Source organism: Bufo bufo, chromosome 6 (genome assembly GCF_905171765.1).
Source record: "Bufo bufo chromosome 6, aBufBuf1.1, whole genome shotgun sequence".
Classification (NCBI taxonomy): Eukaryota; Metazoa; Chordata; class Amphibia; order Anura; family Bufonidae; genus Bufo; species Bufo bufo.
Window position 1 is genome coordinate 240,705,672 of NC_053394.1, and position 7,552 is coordinate 240,713,223.

At 57.5% G+C, this 7,552-nt stretch overlaps 1 pseudogene; it reads left to right on the top strand.

Moving 5' to 3' along the window:
• The first annotated feature begins 1,652 nt into the window (after positions 1-1,652).
• The window catches only part of LOC121005640, a 113,944-nt pseudogene continuing 108,044 nt past the window's right edge, over positions 1,653-7,552 (top strand).

The window sequence follows — 7,552 nt, forward strand, 5'->3', positions numbered from 1 at the left end:
GACGCGTGGGTTCGTACGCCCTCCGCCGCTCCCCAGCGACCCGATTTATTTTGGGCCTAAGGGATGCGAGGGGTGTCTGCCCTCCGCCGCTCCCCAGTAACCCGGGCGGGCCGTTTCCTTTCCCGCGGCGCCCTCCGCTCGACGGCTGCGTGTCTTCTCTGCCGTCGACACCCGTACGCCCGTACTTCCAGAAAAAAGGCGCCTGAAGTCGCGCTGTCTCGCCGCGGGAGGACCTCCCGGGCCTAAGGGACGCTTGGGTCGTATGCCCTCCGCCGCTCCCCAGTCACCCGATTCGTTTTGGGCCTAAGGGAAGCGTGGGGTGTCTGCCCTCTGCTGCTCCCCAGTAAACCCCGGTTGTCCCTGCGGCGTCCCCCCAGCGTGGCGGCTGCGCGCCCTTCTCTGCTGTCGGGCACCACTCGTTGGCGACCCCCACGGCGGGGTGAACCCGCGCCACCGGGCAGGGATCACTCGCGCCGCATAGCCCTGAGTTTTTGCCAGAGAAGAGAGACTACAGGGTTGAAGCGGGTAGATAAGGAGCCCGAGAGGCAGGCGACCCGTCCCCGGGCCTCTGCCCTGGGGGCTTCTTCTCCTCGTCCTCCGGATACACCTCCTTCCCTCTCACCCCCACCGCCCTCGTCTGCTCCTCTGCTCTCAGCGGCTAGGAGGGGGAGGAAGAGGGCCGCGCACGGCCCTTCAGGGGCGTTCGGTCAGACTCCGGATCTTTCCGTCCACCTCCTCCTCCCTCTCCGCACCGGGGGGCGCGCGTTTCTCCGGGAAACCGCCCCTCCTCGCTCCGTCGCCTACCTGGTTGATCCTGCCAGTAGCATATGCTTGTCTCAAAGATTAAGCCATGCACGTGTAAGTACGCACGGCCGGTACAGTGAAACTGCGAATGGCTCATTAAATCAGTTATGGTTCCTTTGATCGCTCCAACCGTTACTTGGATAACTGTGGTAATTCTAGAGCTAATACATGCCGACGAGCGCTGACCCCCAGGGATGCGTGCATTTATCAGACCAAAAACAATCCGGGGGCCCGGGCGCGGCGGGGCCCGCGGGCGGGGGTGGTCTCGGCCTCCCCGATTCCCGCCCGCCGCCGCTCTCCCCGGCCGCTTTGGTGACTCTAGATAACCTCGGGCCGATCGCACGTCCCCGTGACGGCGACGATCCATTCGGATGTCTGCCCTATCAACTTTCGATGGTACTTTCTGCGCCTACCATGGTGACCACGGGTAACGGGGAATCAGGGTTCGATTCCGGAGAGGGAGCCTGAGAAACGGCTACCACATCCAAGGAAGGCAGCAGGCGCGCAAATTACCCACTCCCGACTCGGGGAGGTAGTGACGAAAAATAACAATACAGGACTCTTTCGAGGCCCTGTAATTGGAATGAGTACACTTTAAATCCTTTAACGAGGATCTATTGGAGGGCAAGTCTGGTGCCAGCAGCCGCGGTAATTGCAGTGCAGCTCCAGCCAGCAAGGAGGGAGGACGTGCTTGGGTGGAGCTCCTGAACTTCCAGAGGCAGCAAGGCCCAGGGTGATTTCCTACCATCTGAATCCCCTGGGCGGAACCAGGCTTGTGGGGAGAGTTTCCACCTTCTCCCCAGCCCAGGCCCTGCCTCTCCTTAGGGAGCTGGCAGGGTCCTGCGGCCATGTCAACGCACGAGGGTGCCTCTGCTCCCCGGCATGGGTCGGAGGGGAGTAGAGGGTCGCAGCGACCGGCCAGGAGTGATGGCGGCGAGGGGGTAGCATCATCTCGACGCGGTGGTGGCAGCCGTGTCCCCCCTGAAGACCTGAGGCCGCATGGAGGAAGAAGTCTTCCCGCAGAGGAACAGGAGGTGCCGTCCCAGGTAGGTTGGGGGTCTCGGAGGGAAAAGGAGACCATTGAAACCTACAGCTCCCGTGTGGCGTACCATCTCTATGAGTTCCAAGAGCTGGGACGGCACCTCAGGAGCCTTGGCCAGGAGCTTAAACAGCTTAGGGTAAAGGCGAACTTAACAAACAGTAAGCAAAGACCTCCTATCTCTGCGAAGATAAAGAGGCTCAAAGGAGAGGTAAAGGAGGCAGAGGAAAAAAGGGTAAAGCTTTTAAATGGGAGCGGAGCTTTTAAGGAAAAGCTATTAAATGAGGAGAGATTCCTGAAAATGGCGGAGGAACGGAGAGAAAGGCGTGCAGATAGCGACAGCGAGGATGAGGTAGTCCACGTGCCCAGGGTGTCGTCTGCGTCTGTCAGCTCCCAGTCGGTTCAGCCGGAACCTGCGCCAGCTCCTCCAGCAGACTCACAGTGGTCCGTGCCGGGAGATTACAGCAGCATCCCGGCGCAGCAAGCAGGATTACCCCCGTCCGAGGGTGGCGAATCATCGGCCGCAGAGGTCTTTAGCGAGGATGAGGGCAGCAGAGGAGGTGGGCTGATGGAGGAGATTCGACGGATAGAGTCCCCTGTACAATTACAGGATTTTGCTTTCGGTGATGAACTATTGGAAGAAACTGAACAAAGAAAGAAAAAAAGAAAGGGAAAGAACAAGAAGAAAAAAGAGCAGGCAGTGGAATCATACTTTGTTTATGTCCCTGCGGAGCGCTTGGTACAGGCTGAAAAGTCTGTGCCAGGTGCTCCGCAGGTTAGTGTCCCCGTTTCTCTGCCTGTAGAAGGCAGCGTGTGTTCTAAGATGGCGCCGAACGCCGACATGGAGAGGGGGAAGAGTGGCGAAACCTTGGTTCAATCGGGGGCCTCCGGTGCTGATGGCCACTCCCCAGTGGGAGGGGGGGGTGGTCCGGCGCCGGGGCTAGCCTCCGTGAAAAAGGTGGCCCCGCCCGCCGCTCCGCCTGCTCTGCCTGCCATCTCGGCGTGTAGGGTGGTGCTCGGGCGGTGTGATGGGGTCACCAATCCTCCCACACAAGGCGGTGAGAGCCCTGAGTCCCCTCCTGCGGCTGCAAATGTGCGGAGGGGATCAGGGGAGATGGTGGTGAACGTGACCGAAAGCGCGTCTGGGGGTGTGTCTGGGGGTGTGTCCGGGCGTCCTCCTGTTGGCACGCATGTGGGCGTGGCCGGGGGGGTGCCCGGTCGCGCCTCTGGATGCACTTCCGGAGGTGAGAGTAAATGCGCGGGCGCTGTAAAACGTCTGCGCGTCGAAGATCCAGGGGCCGGGACTGCCGGGAAAAATAGGTCTGCGGCGCCCCGGTCCTCTGTAAAAAAAGGAGTTATCGCGCCGGAGCATATGGCGATGTACATTGCCACTGGACACGCCCCCTCTGTTTCTGCCTCCTCCTCCGGCGCCGAATTAAGTGCTGGGGAGGAGAGGTGTATAATCTCAGATGCCCAGATCTTGAGGGCAGCAGAGGGGGGCTTGTCCAGTGGCAGTGGAAGTGACAATGTAAGAAAAAAAGTAAATAATGAAAAAAGTGTTTTTGCTGCACCAGCTGTCCCAGCAGAGAGAAAGGGGGCATGCAAGCAGGGTGGTGGTAGTGGTGTTGGTAAGGGTGCTGCATCTGGCCCCAAAGGTGGGATGGATGCTGGGGGTCAGCGGACCGTCGCTGAAAAAGCGGTGGCTGCGGCTCCTGGTGTCCGCCCTCCGGAGGGATCCGGTGCGGCACCTGGTATTAGTGTAGTGGGGGGGGCCGGTTCGGTTGCCCCTCCTGCGGCCGTAACACCTGGCAGAAGTTATGCCAGTGTGGCTGCGGCCGTGGGGGGGGGAGGGGCTGTCCTCGTTGGCTTCCTCATTCCCGGGAGTCGCGGTTGGTGACTTGCAGCGGCGACTCCTGGAGACCCTCAAAAAGGGGGAGAGTTCGATGATAGTAGAGGGTGAGAAAGTGGACCTATCCTTATGGATAGACAGGCACGGCCTGCGAGCTTTCCGAGAGGAAAGGGGGGGCGAGACCACCTGGTCCCTGCCCACAACCGGCCCTGGGACCAGACGGAATGTAGTCTGTCTCAAGTGGAGAAGCAATGATGCCTGCCCTACAAGGAAAAGGGTGGTGGAGCTCCTGCTTGGGATGGGTTTCAGGGTGGTTGACATCTTCGCCCTGATACATCCCTACGGTTCCAAGGAGTTCGACATCAGCTTTGCCCGGCCGGAGGGCCTAGAGCTTTTCTGGTCCGGGTATGAGCTGGTGAATAACTTACCGGATTGGAAGGGGTTTTTCGCCCAGGCGATAACCCGTCAGAACAACGTCAAGAAAGTGACCGTTTTGACCCGTAACGAATCGCTTTCTTGCGTTGATATTCTGACCTGGCTTAGCAGGTACGGTGACGTCCAGGGTGTACCATCCAAAAACCTGGACGAATTTGGCATTTGGTCGGGAGCCTGGACTTTCAATGTGAAGTTGAAATGTCTGGGAAGTACGGTTTCCCACATTCCATCCTCTGCCTTCATCGGTCGGGATAGGATTCTTGTTTTCTACAGGGGGCAGCCTAAGCTCTGTCACAAGTGCGGCAGCCCTTCACACTTCAGCGCCAGCTGCCAAGTGCAGAAGTGCGCGTTGTGTGGAGGGACAGGTCACCTTGCCGCATCTTGCAAGGAGATTAGGTGCAACCTGTGTGGTGTGCTCGGACACCCATTTAGTCGTTGTCCCCTCTCAGAGGTTAATGCGGCCCGAGCTCACGCAGGAGTGGGCCGGGAGGTCCCTTCGGCTGAGGCGGGTGCTGGCGGAGACAGTCGAGTTGAGGGGTCAGTGAAGACCAAGAGCGGTCCGTCCCGGCAGAGGCGGAGGGAGAGACGCCAGGCGGAGAGGGAGCAGAAGGAACCCCTCCACAATGGGGTGATGTCTGCCCCTCCCCAAGTGGCTGACTCCCGTAGTTCGGAGACCCTAGGGGACAGGGAGCTAAGTGCGGAAGTCAGGAGACTAGACCGAGCCGATGGGACCCAGTCTTCGCACTACGAAAGCGCAGCAGAGGGTAGTGAGACTGGGTCCTATACCAACAGACGGAAACGGTACTCAAAAAAGAGAACGAGCCCGACCAAAGTAGCCAGGGAAGGCGTAACTGGCTCCCCTCTTGAGCTCTCCAACCGGTATCTCACTTTGGATGAGACCTCCGCCTCCTCTTCATCCGGGGAGGAGGTAAGAAGTGGGGTACCGGAGGCGAAGGAGGGAGAGCTTCCAGGAGGCCCCGTGCCCCTCTCTGGTGTGGATGTAGGGTCCCCAGAAGAGGAGGCAAACTCGATTCCCGGAACTGAGAAAGGCAGGGGCGGTACGCAAGAGGGAGCGGTGGTGACAGAAGGCATGGACACCACCGTCTCTCTCAAAAGAGGTCGCGCCGCCTTAGAGGATAGCCCCGGGAGGAGTAGGAAGGGTGGGAAGGATGGAGGACATTCAGCTTAAACACCAAGTATGGCGGTACCCACTCAGCTCACACTGGCGACCATTAATGTCGCCAGCGTTAAATCTGATGCGGCTCGCTACACAGCCTTTGATTTTTTCAGCCGCGTTGAAGCTGACGTTTTATTTTTGCAGGAGACCAGGCTGTCAAACTTGGCAGAGGTGCACAAAGCAAAAAGGGAGTGGAGATCTGGGCCCTCCTTCTGGTCTCTTGCGGCTGAGCCGTATAGCGGAGTGGCGGTCCTTTTCACCGTACCGGTAGAATGCCGACGGGTGGTTGAGCTGGAAATGGGGAGGTGTTTGGTTTTAGATATCCTCATGAAGGGACAGGAACTGCGCCTAATTAACATCTATGGGCCCCAGTCCAAGTGGGACAGGAAATGTCTCTTTATGAGGATCAAGCCTTTCCTTTTTACAAGCCGGCAAGTGGTCTTTGGTGGGGACTTCAACACCATCGTGAGGTCCCAAGATAGGGGAGGCACCAGAGACCGGCTGGCTTATGACAGTATAGCGTTAAATAGTATAGCTAGTGAGGCTCGTCTGGTGGATGTCCACATTAGGCACACCCCAGACCACGGGGGTTTCACTTACTATAGAGGAGATAGGATTAGGTCTAGAATAGACAGGTTTTTTTTGAAAGAGGAGACTACTTTCTCGCCCTTGAGAATTGTGGAGGTAGAATTCTCTGATCACTGTCTGATTATGTTTTCTCTGAATATTTCAGAATCCCCCCAAATGGGAAGAGGTTACTGGAAGCTGAATGCGGGGGTCCTGGAGGAAGCAGAGGTGAGACAATCCTTTGAGGACTTTCTTCAGAATCAGGTAGCCTTGCTGGATCTCTGTGACACTAAGTCAGAGTGGTGGGAGGTATTCAAAGATCGGGCTGCAAAGTTCTTCCGCCAGCTCTCGAGCCTCAGGTCTCTGGACAGGTACCGCCTGTATCAGAGTCTGAGGAGGAAACTCGAAGATCTGGTCTCGACTGGAGGTAGCCGCGAGGACATCTCCAGGGTGAAATCTTTGCTCAAGAGGTGCCAGTATGATAGACACACATCTTTAGTTTTTGAGAGGGACTTCGGGAGGTACCGCTCGCCCGACCCCTACAGAAACTGTAAGATGTCAGTGAAGAGTAAACTAATAACAGGACTGATTGATGGTACAGGGTCTCTGAACAGGTCCAGATCAGGGATCCTGGAAGTCGTCAGATCCTTTTACTCGTGCCTCTTGGGGAAGAGGGATCTGGATCGGGACAGGATGTCGGCTTTCCTGGCTGAAATCACCCCCGAGTCAGAGGCTCACCTCTCTTTTGACGTTTTGGTAGAAGAGATCAGAAAGGAGGAAGTTATCCTGGCGGTGGAAGGGTTAGCTCTGAAGAAGTCGCCAGGCCCGGATGGCTTAACATCCGAGTTTTATAGGACCTTTAAGGACTCTTTATGTCCCCTCTTGACTGAGGTATTCAATGAGTGTCTATCCTCGGGCACTCTGCCTCGGTCAATGAGGAGGTCAGCACTGATCCTTCTATCAAAGGGTAAGGATCCGAGCCGTATTGAGAACTGGCGTCCCATAGCACTTCTCAATACGGACAGAAAGATTCTGGCCAAGATACTGTTTAACAGGCTGGTGAAGTTCGCGCCTCAGCTTCTTTCGGTGGCTCAGCATTGCTCGGTTCCAGGCCGCAGCACTTTTAGTGCTGTCCTCGGTGTCCGAGAGGCAGTGGAACAGAGTAGGGCAGGCCACTGGAAGGGGTACATGCTGTCCTTAGATCAAGCAAAGGCGTTTGATCGGGTGAACCACGAGTACCTCTGGTCGGTCCTTCTGAAGTATGGCCTGCCGGGGGGGTTTGTCGATTGGTTAAAGATCTTGTATGCGGGGGCGGAGAGTTTCCCGCTTGTGAACGGTTGGTCTGGCTGTCCTTTTGAGGTTGGGTCTGGCGTTCGCCAGGGTTGTCCTTTGAGCCCGCTTTTATACGTGTTCGCGATTGATCCCTTTCTTAAGAGGGTCAATCGTGGACCGTTGGCGGGAGTCGGGATGGATCCGGCGGCGCCGGAAGCCACTCTGAGGACAGTAGCGTACGCTGACGATGTCACCATTTTCGTGTCCTCGAAAGGGGAGGCGGAATACGTGATGTCTGAGGTGGACCGCTACTCGGAGGCATCCGGGTCCATGATCAACCGGGATAAGTGTGAGAGTCTCTGGCTGGGAGGGGGCGATCCAGCTTTCGATCTCCCGGACACCCTCCCAG